This window comes from Neoarius graeffei, chromosome 3, assembly GCF_027579695.1.
Source record: "Neoarius graeffei isolate fNeoGra1 chromosome 3, fNeoGra1.pri, whole genome shotgun sequence".
NCBI lineage: Eukaryota > Metazoa > Chordata > Actinopteri > Siluriformes > Ariidae > Neoarius > Neoarius graeffei.
In genome coordinates, this window is record NC_083571.1 from 20,610,246 (window position 1) to 20,622,624 (window position 12,379).

General features: G+C 42.5%; 1 protein-coding gene across 1 annotated transcript in view; it reads right to left on the bottom strand.

Moving 5' to 3' along the window:
- The window catches only part of LOC132882507 (collagen alpha-1(XIX) chain), a 740,050-nt gene that overhangs the window by 67,125 nt on the left and 660,546 nt on the right, over positions 1-12,379 (bottom strand). The window lies entirely within an intron of this gene.

Sequence of the window (12,379 nt, forward strand, 5' to 3'; positions counted from 1 at the left end):
CGGCAAGAAGGATGGGGGGCTCCGACCATGTATTGACTACAGGGGCCTGAACAAGATCATGGTGTGCAACCGCTATCCCCTTCTGCTGATGTCCACAGCTTTCGACCTGCTCCAAGGCGCCACCGTCTTCACCAAGTTGGACTTACGGAACGCATACCACCTCATCCATATCCGACAGGGAGACAAGTGGAAGACTGTCTTTAACACCCCGTCAGGGCACTACAAGTACCAGGTGATGCCCTTTGGACTCACCAATGTACCAGCTGTTTTTCAGGCCCTTATCAACGACATCTTGAGGGACATGATCAATCAACATGTGTTCGTCTACCTTGATGACATCTTAATATTCTTTAAGACCTTGCAAGAGCACCGCCACCATGTCCACCAGGTTCTCTAGAGGCTGCTATGGAACAATCTGTTTGCGAAGGCCCAGAAGTGCGAGTTTCATGTCCCCAAGGTCTCCTTCCTGGGATTTATCGTATGAACGGGACAACTCCAAATGGACCCAGCCAAGACCCTGGCCGTCCGGGACTGGCCCACTCCCAAGTCCGTCAAGGAGGTACAGCGGTTCTTAGGTTTCGCTAACTTTTACTGAAAGTTCGTCAGGAACTTCAGTTCCGTAGCAGCACCCATGTCAGATCTCACCAAAAGGACTGGTGGATCTCATGTCTGGTCTCCTCAGGCAGAAAAGGCGTTTAAAGACCTCAAGCGCCGCTTCTGCACGGCACCCATCCTAGTCCTCCCAGACAATTCTCAACCATTCATCGTCGAGGTGGACGCCTCGGACAGCGGTGTCGGCGCGGTCCTATCCCAACGCTCGGAGGGTAAGCTGCACCCCTGCGCATACTTCTCCCACCGCCGGAGCCCTGCAGAGTCCCGGTATGATGTGGGGGATTGGGAACTGCTTGCGGTGAAACTGGCCCTTGAGGAGTGGAGGCACTGGCTGGAAGGAGCACAACATCCATTCCTGGTTTGGACGGACCACAAGAACCTGGAGTACCTCCAACAAGCCAAGAGGCTGAACCCACGACAGGCTAGGTGGGCCTTGTTTTTCAGCCGGTTTAATTTCACCCTATCTTACCGCCCAGGCTCTAAGAACACCAAACCGGACGCGCTCTCCAGGCTGTTCTCGCCCAACAACAGGGAGAGTGAGGTTGGGCCTATTATCCCTGTGTCCTGGATTGTGGCCCCAGTCCACTGGGGTATTAAGGAGACTGTTCAACAAGCTGAACACCAGGACCCTGGTCCTGGGATGGGGCCACCGGGCCTCCTGTACGTCCCTTGTCAAGCCCGGGCCAAGGTTCTCCAGTGGGGTCACTCTTCCCCTCTCACCACCCACCCGGGAGCTCGGAGGACCCTGGACTTCTTGAAGAGACGCTTCTGGTGGCCTAACATGGAGAAGGAAGTGAGGTCATTCATCCTGTCCTGTGATATCTGCACCAGAACCAAGAACCCACGACAGCGTCCCCAGGGTCTCCTGCATCCTCTGCCTATTCCCCGGCGTCCCTGGTCCCATGTGGCAGTTGACTTCATTACAGGCCTGCCAGACTCTCAAGGTAACAGTCATTTTGGTTATAGTCGACAGATTCTCGAAGGCCTGCCATTTCATACCACTGTGCAAACTCCCTTCTGCTCTTGAAACAGCCAAACTTATTTTTAATCATGTCTTCCGAGTCTTTGGTCTCCCACAGGACATCATCTCAGACCGGGGGCCCCAGTTCTCCTCCCGAGTGTGGCACGGGTTTTGCAAGCTCATTGGCGCCACTGCCAGCCTCTCCTCTGGGTTCCACCCTCAGTCCTATGGCCAGACGGAGAGGCTCAACCAGGACCTGGAAACCACCCTGCGAGGCCTGGCTATGGATAACCCAACATTGTGGAGCACCTGGCTGCCATGGGCAGAGTATGCCCACAACACCCTGCAGTCCTCGGCCACCAAGCTGTTGCCGTTCCAGTGCCAATTCGGGTTCCAGCCACCTCTGTTCCCAGACCAGGAAGAGGACGCTGGGGTGCCCTCGGTCAACCAATATGTGAGATGGTGTCGCAAGACCTGGAGCAAGATCAGGAGGACCCTCATCCAGACCTCCAGAACCAACCAGACTCAGGCCAACCGCCATAGGCCTGCCCATGTTTTCTGCCCTGGGCAGCGGGTTTGGCTGTCCGCCAAGGACCTTCCGCTATGGGTGGAGAACCGCAAGCTTGCTCCTCGCTACATTGGCCCCTTCAAAGTTGTGCGCAGGGTGAACCCTGTCTCCTACCAGCTCCAGTTACCACGAATGCTAAGAATCAACCCCACATTCCATGTTTCCCTGTTGCGGCCCATATTGTCGTCCACGTATGCTCCTGCCCCTAGGAATCCCCTGCCCCCCCGCATCTTCCAGGGTCAGACTGTGTTCACTGTGCATCGCCTGCTTGACTCCCGCCGGGTCCATGGTGGGCTCAAATATTTAGTGGACTGGGAGGGCTATGGCCCTGAGGAGCGCTGCTGGGTCCAAGCTCGGGACATATTAGATAAGGAACTTTGTCGGGACTTCCATTCAGCCCATCCGGATCGCCCTGGGAATGTCAGGAGACGCTTCTGGGGGGGGGGGGGGTGTCCTGTTAGGACTGGGACTGTTTTGGCCTCTAGAGGCCGCTGTTATTTCCTTTTCTTGTCATGTTTGTTTTGGCCTCTAGAGGCCGCCACTGTTCCTGTGTTTTGTGTTTGTATTGATTGCCTGTTTGTCTTCATTATCGTCACCTGTGTTCAATTTATTTTGTGTTTAAATACTCATGTGTTTTTTCCCTAGTCATGGAGTCTTTATGCTATGCTGTCTAGTGCTAGTTTCCTCTATCCCATGTACCTTGCCTGTGCTCTTGAGTTTTTTGGTATTTTGTTTTCTTTGGATTTTTTCTACCCTTTTGGATCTTCTGAGCGTTTTGCATTTTGCCCCTTCTGTTTTCATTTGTGGATTATACCTTTTGTTTTTTGCCCTGGATTGTAAATAGTGTACATATTGTAAATAAACTGTTTTTTGCTACTTTCTACCTTTGCCTCACGCCTCTACACTTGAGTCATTCCCCTGGTGGCTTAGTGGGGGTTTGCTGGATCATTACACTAGCGACCTGGGTTTGATTCCCAGCAAAACCCTAACAGAATCAGTTATCAAAATTAATGTGTTGCAAGAAGGATAAATGGGCAAGCATAAGGATCTGAGTGAGACAAACTGTTGAAGATGTTAATGCTGATACCTTTCTGTTTTAGCAAGCATTAACTTTTTCAGCAGTTTGTGCTACAGTAGAACTTCTGTGGGATTGGGCCATATGGCCTAGCCATCATGCCTCATGCCAATCAATGATCCTTGGTCACCTATGACCCTGTTGCTGGTTCACTGGTTGTCCTTCCTTAGACCACTTTTGGTAGGTACTAACCACTGCATACTAGAAACACCTCACAAGATGTTATTTTGTCGACACTCAGATCCAGTCATCGAGCCATCACAATTTGGCCCTTGTCAAAGTTGCTCAGATCTTTACACTTGCCCATTTTTCTGGCTCCCAACACATCACCTTCAAGAACTGACTGTTTTCTTGCTGACTCATATGATATATATCCCATCCCTCGACAGGTGCCGATGTGAAAACAATCAATGTAATTTACTTTACCTGTCAGTGTTTTTAATTTTATGGCTTTTGTGTGTGTGTGTGTGTGTGTGTGTGTGTGTGTGTGTGTAACAATTATAATATCATGAAAAAATTCAATATTTTCCATCAGTTATATAAGAAGGTGAAAATTTAATATATTCTAAACTCATTACATGTAAATTAAAATGTTTTAAACATTTTTCTATTTTAATTTGGATCATTATGGCCTACAGCAAAAAAAAAAAAAAAAAATCTCAAAATATTAGTGTTTCATTTCTACTTTGAATAAAACAGTCTAAATACTGTTTCTCTCAGTCTAGTTCAGTCCACGCAACCACAATCATGAGGAAGACTGCTGACTTGACAGTTGTCCAGAAGATAAGACACCCTCCACAAGGAGAGTAAGCCACAGAAGGTCATTGATGAAAAGGCTTGCTGGAAAAGATGCACAAGCAACAGGCATGACCCTAGCCTTGAGATGATTGTCAAGAAAAATCGATTCAAGACCTTGGGAGAGCTCCAGAAGGAGTGGACTGAGGCTAGTGTCAGTGCATCAAGAGCCACCATGCACAGACATCTTCAGAAAAGGGGCTACAACTGTGGCATTTCAAATATCAAGCCACTCCTGAACCAGAGTCAATGTCAGAAGCATCTTACCTGGACTCAGGAGAGAAAGAACTGGACTGTTGCTCAGTGGTCCAAAGGCCTCTTTTCAGATGAAAGTAATTTTTTAATTTCATTTGGAAATCAAGGTCCTGGAGTCTGAAGGAAGAGTTGGAGAAGCACAGAACCCAAGGTGTTTGAAGTCCATTGTGAAGATTCCGCAGTCTGTGATGATTTGGGGTGCACTGTGTTCTATCAAGTCCAACGTCAACACAGCTGTTGACCAGGAGATTTATGGAGATACTGATTTCCTTTTCCACCAGGACTTAGCACCTGCCCACAGTGCCAAAACTACTACCAAATGGTTTGCTGACTATTATATTACTGTGCTTGCTTGGCCAGCCTACTTATCTGACCTGAAACTCATGGACAATCAATGGGATATTGTAAAGAGGAAGATGAGAAACACCTAAACCAAAAATACAGACAAGCTGAAGGCTTCTATCAAAGCAACCTGGGCTTCAGTAACACCTCAGCAGTGCCACAGGCTGACTGCCTCCATGCCACTCCACACTAATGCAGTAATTGATAATAAAGGAGCCACAATCAAGTACCGAGTGTATAAATGAACATACTTTTCAGAAGTTGGACATTTTCTCTTTTGTAAAATCCTTTTTTGATTGATCTTCAGAAATATTCTAATCATTTGAGGCACACTTCTGATTTTCATGAACTATAAGCCATAATTATAATAATCAAATCATTATCATCTTCGTCAGCATCCTTTTGTCTTCGTGAGACGATGGAGTAGCATCCAAAAGCAGATCTAGTTGCATTTCCACAAATGGCTGTCGTCCGACTTGTAAGTGGCAGTCTCTATTGCAGACATCCTTGTTGTGCAGGCATGGGCATCCAATTGGTCATGAGGCTTCTGTGAGTTCACCATACAGGAGATCTTTGGGGATGCACCCAGGTTCCATTCGCCTGACATGGCCAAGCCAGTGCAGGTGCCTCTTTCTGAGAATGGCAAACATGCTGTTCATGGTGGCTCGCTCCAGGACCTCAGTATTGGACACACTGTCCTGCCACCGGATGTGTAGAATGCGTCGCAGGCACCTCAGATGGAAGCTGTTGAGTTTTTCTCCTGGCTCGCGTAGGTGGTCCATGCCTCACTGCTGTAGAGGAGTATGCTTAGCATGCAGGCATGGTAGATGCACAGCTTGGTCTTCTCAGTGAGGCTGGGGTTATTCCAGACTCTCTGGTTCAGTTTCACCATAACTGCTGCAGCCTTGGCAGTCCTGCTATTCACTTCTGTCTCAATGGTAAGTGAGCTGGAGACGATGGACCCAAGGTAAGTGAAGTTTTCAACAGCTTCCAGGTTGCACCCATTGATGGTTATAGCTGGAGGATGACCTGTGCCCTGCATCATGATTTTCGTCGTCTTCAGACTGATGGTAGGTCCAAACTCCTTGCAGGCATGGGAAAGGCGACTAATGAGCTGTTGCAGGCCGTCTTCTGTGTGCGATGTCAAGGCTGCATCATCGGCATAGAGCAACTCGCGGATGAGTACCTCTGTGACTTTAGTCTTGACGCGGAGGCGGGCGATGTTGAACAGCTTGCCGTCAGCTGTGGTGTGGATGAAGACTCCCTCGCGGCAGTCTCTGAAGGTGTACCAGAGGAGCATCGAGAAGAAGATGCCAAAGAGTGTCAGTGCAAGGACGCAGCCCTCTTTTACTCCGCTGCTGACTGGGAAGGCCTTGGCTGTTGCTCCGTTGAAGCAGACCATGCTGTGCATGTTCTCATGGAACAAAGTGATGACTGCAAGCAGGTATGAGGGGCAGCCAATCTTCTGCAGTAGCCTGAAGAGTCTGCTCCGGCTGACCAGGTCAAACGCCTTTCTCTTCATGGAGGTACAACACCGATTCCAAAAAAGTTGGGACAAAGTACAAATTGTAAATAAAAACAGAATGCAATAATTTACAAATCTCAAAAACTGATATTGTATTCACAATAGAACATAGACAACATATCAAATGTCAAAAGTGAGACATTTTGAAATTTCATGCCAAATATTGGCTCATTTGAAATTTCATGACAGCAACACATCTCAAAAAAGTTGGGACAGGGGCAATAAGAGGCTGGAAAAGTTAAACGTACAAAAAAGGAACAGCTGGAGGACCAAATTGCAACTCATTAGGTCAATTGGCAATAGGTCATTAACATGACTGGGTATAAAAAGAGCATCTTGGAGTGGCAGCGGCTCTCAGAAGTAAAGATGGGAAGAGGATCACCAATCCCCCTAATTCTGTGCCGACAAATAGTGGAGCAATATCAGAAAGGAATTCGACAGAGTAAAATTGCAAAGAGTTTGAACATATCATCATCTACAGTGCATAATATCATCAAAAGATTCAGAGAATCTGGAAGAATCTCTGTGCGTAAGGGTCAAGGCCGGAAAACCATACTAGGTGCCCATGATCTTCGGGCCCTTAGACAGCACTGCATCACATACAGGCATGCTTCTGTATTGGAAATCACAAAATGGGCTCAGAAATATTTCCAGAGAACATTATCTGTGAACACAATTCACAGTGCCATCCGCCGTTGCCAGCTAAAACTCTACAGTTCAGAGAAGAAGCCATATCTAAACATGATCCAGAAGCGCAGACGTCTTCTCTGGGCCAAGGCTCATTTAAAATGGACTGTGGCAAAGTGGAAAACTGTTCTGTGGTCAGACGAATCAAAATTTGAAGTTCTTTATGGAAATCAGGGACGCCGTGTCATTCGGACTAAAGAGGAGAAGGACGACCCAAGTTGTTATCAGTGCTCAGTTCAGAAGCCTGCATCTCTGATGGTATGGGGTTGCATTAGTGCATGTGGCATGGGCAGCTTACACATCTGGAAAGACACCATCAATGCTGAAAGGTATATCCAGGTTCTAGAGCAACATATGCTCCCATCCAGACAACATCTCTTTCAGGGAAGACCTTGCATTTTCCAACATGACAATGCCAAACCACATACTGCATCAATTACAGCATCATGGCTGCATAGAAGAAGGGTCCGGGTACTGAACTGGCCAGCCTGCAGTCCAGATCTTTCACCCATAGAAAACATTTGGCACATCATAAAATGGAAGATACGACAAAAAAGACCTAAGACAGTTGAGCAACTAGAATCCTACATTAGACAAGAATGGGTTAACATTCCTATCCCTAAACTTGAGCAACTTGTCTCCTCAGTCCCCAGATGTTTACAGACTGTTGTAAAGAGAAAAGGGGATGTCTCACAGTGGTAAACATGGCCTTGTCCCAACTTTTTTGAGATGTGGTGTTGTCATGAAATTTAAAAATCACCTAATTTTTCTCTTTAAATGATACATTTTCTCAGTTTAAACATTTGATATGTCATCTATGTTCTATTCTGAATAAAATATGGAATTTTGAAACTTTCACATCATTGCATTCTGTTTTTATTTACAATTTGTACTTTGTCCCAACTTTTTTGGAATCGGGGTTGTACATGTGGCTACTACCGGTATTTATAAATAAAATTGTTTTCTGATACCATGTCCATACAGTAAACATAGCATATATATTTACTCTATGAGGCAGTAGCCATAAAAATGAAGCAGAATCCAAACATGAACAATTTAAAAATCACAAAGGGGTCATTCCATGCCAAATCAACAAGGAGGTTATGCTCGACCATCTCAGATTTCAATGAAATTTGGAGGGCTCAGAGATACTGTTAAAAGAAGTTAATCCCCAAAACTTGAGCTTCCTATCACTAATAGTTTCAGAGATACAGGCATTTGAATTTTTCGATTTTTTTGTTTTTTGCTCAAAACATACATATTTCAAAGTGCAATATAATCTTTATTATGCAAGATAGAAACCTAACATTTTGCACAGAGAGACTCAATGTCTTGTACTACAAGCTTCAACTTAGAATTTCAATGGTCATTGTATATTAGATGGTGATTTTAACAAGGAAATTAAAAAGACAAATTTGCATTTTTTTCATTTTTAACTCATTCTGGAAGCTTGCCTGTGGCAGTAATGCTTAAACTAAGAATGTTATTCAAATCTACACAGAAATATCTACCAATTTCAGTTTTACCAAGTCTCCACTATTCCTAGTTTGTCTGTAATAGGGTTTTGAAATTCGCCAATTTCTAAAACATGCCATTTTCAGTAGCAAGAAATCCAATGTGGGATAGCAGTTAGGAACTTGTAAATTTTTTTCAGTAATCCCCAAGACCCATATTTTATATTTCCAAATTTTTGTTCTGTCTCTCTCAAGTATTTTTAAACTAAAGGGGTTTAAAAAATCCATTTTCACCAAATTCGAATTCTTGATATATTTTCATATAACTGATATTTGAGGGTTAATAAATGCTTCAATAAGGCTCAAGTAGGTTAGGAGACATGTTTCTTCCTCAATTTTAAATAAAATTTCAATTAATGCTCAGTATTAATTATTTGTAAATTGATTTTAATCTAAGACTGTGTAACATTAGCAGTCAATGACCAGCTATTGTGTACCAGTCAACAGCCAGCCTTATCAATATCAACACAGCAGAATAGGTGACTTTTGATACCAGAACAGGTGGCTCATATCTTATAGTTTTAGAGTCTGTAAACTGCATACTTGTTCAGATAACATTATATTGCTTGGATTATATTAAATACATTGTAATACAGAGCACTGAGAAAATTTACCAGTGTTATTAACTGAATGTGTTTCTTTGCAAGGATTGGATATTTTTAATAGTTGACTAGGGAATTTAATTGTAGTTGCTTTCAATTTGAGATCAGTATAAATGAGTTTGTTCTTAGACATCTAGAAATGGCTGAACTTCCTCCCTGTTCTATAGGAATTGGACTAAAGAAAGGTTCTGACTGCCATAAACTAAAACCTTATTACAGACAAACTAGGAATAGTGGAGACTTGGTAAAACTGAAATTGGTAGATATTTCTGTGTAGATTTGAATAACATTCTTAGTTTAAGCATTACTGCCACAGGCAAGCTTCCAGAATGAATTAAAAATGCAAAAAAAATGCAAATTTGTCTTTTTAATTTCCTTGTTAAAATCACCATCTAATATACAATGACCATTGAAATTCTAAGTTGAAGCTTGTAGTACAAGACATTGAGTCTCTCTGTGCAAAATTTTAGGTTTCTATCTTGCATAATAAAGATTATATTACACTTTGAAATATGTATGTTTTGAGCAAAATGCAAAAAAAAATGAAAAATTCAAATGCCTGTATCTCTGAAACCGTTGGAGATAGGAAGCTCAAATTTGGGGGATTAACTTCTTTTAATAGTATCTCTGAGCCCTCCAAATTTCATTGAAATCTGAGATGGCTGAGCATAAATTTGTCAGATTTGTTGATTTGGCATGGAATGACCCAAAAGTAAAATATACCAAGTGTCTTTACTTTAAATTATTCTACTCTTACCTCTTACAGTTTTTGAAACTCAAGCCTCCAAACCGAGGCTGACATACACATGCTGTCACCATGACTGAAACTCTTATTTCTTGGAAAAGGCCCGGCGCTAGAGCTCAGTGGTCTCAATACTCTTTCCCACAACTTCCCATAACAACTCAGAAGTGCATCACATGTACATCACACATGGGACCACTGGCTGAAGAAGACGAAGAAAGGGGGACATCCTGGTGTACATTTTAAAATAGGAACACACTTTCCCTCGGTAATAAGCATAAACATGTCTGAAAGCTATTTCCTTAGTCTAATCCATTTATTTCGAATGGTGAACCAAATTGTATTCACTCACCAGCCATTTTAATCGGAGCATGTGTATGTGCATGCGCAGTGCGTGATTGTTACACTCTTACATTCTTACAGTATGATGACATAGTGGCTACCGCCTCTATATGAGGCAGTAGCCACAACAAAAATGGTTAAATGCTTAAATATATGTTGTTCAATTTGAAGTTCAAATTTGCCTGAGAAATAAAAAATAAAAGCCATTCTTTCAATGCCATCAACCTTTGTTTTGTGCTTTAAAAATAGTTGCTGGCACCAGCACAGGCACTGTTTTATAAGTACTGTTTTAGCAATGGAGGGGGGAATCAGTACCCAACCTTAGTACTAACCAGTTTACTTGTTTAACAAATGCATCTCCCTTTAATGAACCATTATTTTGGTCACATTAAGACTAAGTGTTTGTCCACAACTTATTAAGTATGGTCTTTGGCAGAACAATTGTATAGAATTACCATTCTATCCTTTTTTGTCTGCTGAATTAATAGTGATATATTATGATATTATACAAGTGGCCATATTTTTGGACTAGTGTAAGCATAATTTGCTTGTAATTTTTAAGGTATTTTTATTTGATACTTGAAGGAGACAGTATTGTTTATCTTATAGATCAAATTGTTATGCATAAAATTGCTCATGACACTTCAAGTGAATAACACTGAAAGCTGTAGCATAGTACATGAGTATTATCCTTCAACTTGTGGCCATGTTTCCTTATAGGATAGCAAAATTAATTAACATATTGGCATTATTTCATTAATTTGAAAACTCAAAAAAGTAACATAACCTCCCACACGCGTTACAATTTTATGATCTTGATTTAGCATCCTGTGGCTTCATCATATTAAAAATAAATAAAATAAAAATCTACATACCTTTGCAGTGTTTTTTTTTTTTTGGGGGGGGGATGTAAAAAAATAAAAAGTAGATCAGGTAAGATATTTTTCCACCTTTAATGTTAATTGTAATTGGCCTGTCATCAATTAAGTAATCCTGATATTTTACAACTCATCAAAAAATTCTATTGTAAAAGAGGATGCAGACAGTTTATATCCACTGTATATTCATGCAGAAATGCACTCAGTGAGCATTTCATTAGGAACACTATATTAAAACAGGGTTGGGACTCCCTTTGCTCTCAAAACAGCCTCAATTCTTTATGGCATGGATTCCACGAGATTTTGGAAACATTCCTCTGAAATTCTGGTCCATATTGACATGGTGAATCATGCCATTCCTGTTGATTTTTCAGGTGCACTTTCATGCTGTGAAGCTCCCATTGTACCACATCCCAAAGGTGTTCAACTGGATTCAGATCAGTGACTGGGAAAGCTGAGAACACTAGGAAGAAAATTGCACTCGTTGTCATGTTTATGAGACCATTTTGAGATTACTTTACTTTTCTTTTGTGACACCATGCATTATCATGCTGGAAGTAGCCTATAAGAAGGTGGGTAAATAGTCATCGTGAAGGGATGCACATGATCAGCAACAATACTCAAATAGGCTGTGGCATTCAAATAATGATTGATTTGTATTAACAGGCCCAAACTGTGCCAAGAATACATTTCCCTCACCATTACACCACCTCCATCAGCCTAGACTGTTGAAACAAGGCAGGTTGGGTTCATGGATTCATGCCAAATTCTGATCCTACCATCTGTGTGCCTCAGCAGAAATGGAGATTCATCAGACCAGGCTATGTTTTCCCATCTTCAACTGTCCAGTTTTGTTGAGCCTGTGCCCACTGTAGCCTCAGCATTCTGTTCTTTGCTGGCAGAAATGGAACTCAGTGTGGTCTTCTGCTGTTGTCGCCCCTCCTTCTCAAGGTTCAATGTTTTGTGCACTTGCAGGCACCTGAGCCTTTCTGTTAGCTCAAACCACTCTGGCCATTCTCTGTTGACATCTCTCATCAGTAAGGCATTTCTGTCTGCAGAACTGCCACTCGCTGGATGTTTTTTCTTTATTACACCATTCTGACTAAATTTTAGAGACTGCTGTGTGTGAACATCCCAGAAAATCAGCAGTTGTTATAGAAATACTCAAACCAGCCTTTCTGGCACCAACAATCATGCCACAGGCAGGGATCAGTGAGATCATTTTCACATTAGGTACAGGTGTTCCTAATAAAGTGTTTGGTAATTGTATATTGTCATCTTGTCTTGCACTAAGTTTAATGTATTGTTTAGTATTATTTTAGTGTGTAGTGTATTATATAATACACTACACACTAAAATAATACTAAACAATACATTAAACTTAGTGCAAGTGGCATTAGTTGATGGTTGTCAACTAACTTGGGGGCCAACATAGCATATGATACTCTTATTTTTCTGATCGGTTTGATATATATAAAAAA